Consider the following 286-nt stretch of genomic DNA (forward strand, 5'->3'; position numbering starts at 1 on the left):
ATGTTTGTTTACTTTCACGATTTCTCATCTACGCTTAATTTCTATTTCTGTATCTATTTGCCTTTGATCTCTTACGCTCATAAAATTATGCAAGAGAAATAACAAAGTTGGATGAACGAAATATATAAACAAAAGAAATCAAAGTTAGTATTGATTAATCTTAATCTTGAAATGAAATTCAACATATTTTGATTTATTTTAATCAGTTCGATTGTCTAGAATGCTAAGGAGAAAATTAAGAACAATTTGTTGTTGTTATTTCTCTAAAATACTGCTATAAATCTCG

General features: G+C 26.2%; 1 protein-coding gene across 1 annotated transcript in view; it reads left to right on the top strand.

Moving 5' to 3' along the window:
- LOC119585739 (protein FAM184A-like) overlaps nt 1-286 on the top strand; it is a 24,594-nt gene that overhangs the window by 616 nt on the left and 23,692 nt on the right. The gene's annotated exons all lie outside the window — the stretch shown is intronic.

This window comes from Penaeus monodon, chromosome 20 (genome assembly GCF_015228065.2).
Source record: "Penaeus monodon isolate SGIC_2016 chromosome 20, NSTDA_Pmon_1, whole genome shotgun sequence".
NCBI classification, from domain to species: domain Eukaryota; kingdom Metazoa; phylum Arthropoda; class Malacostraca; order Decapoda; family Penaeidae; genus Penaeus; species Penaeus monodon.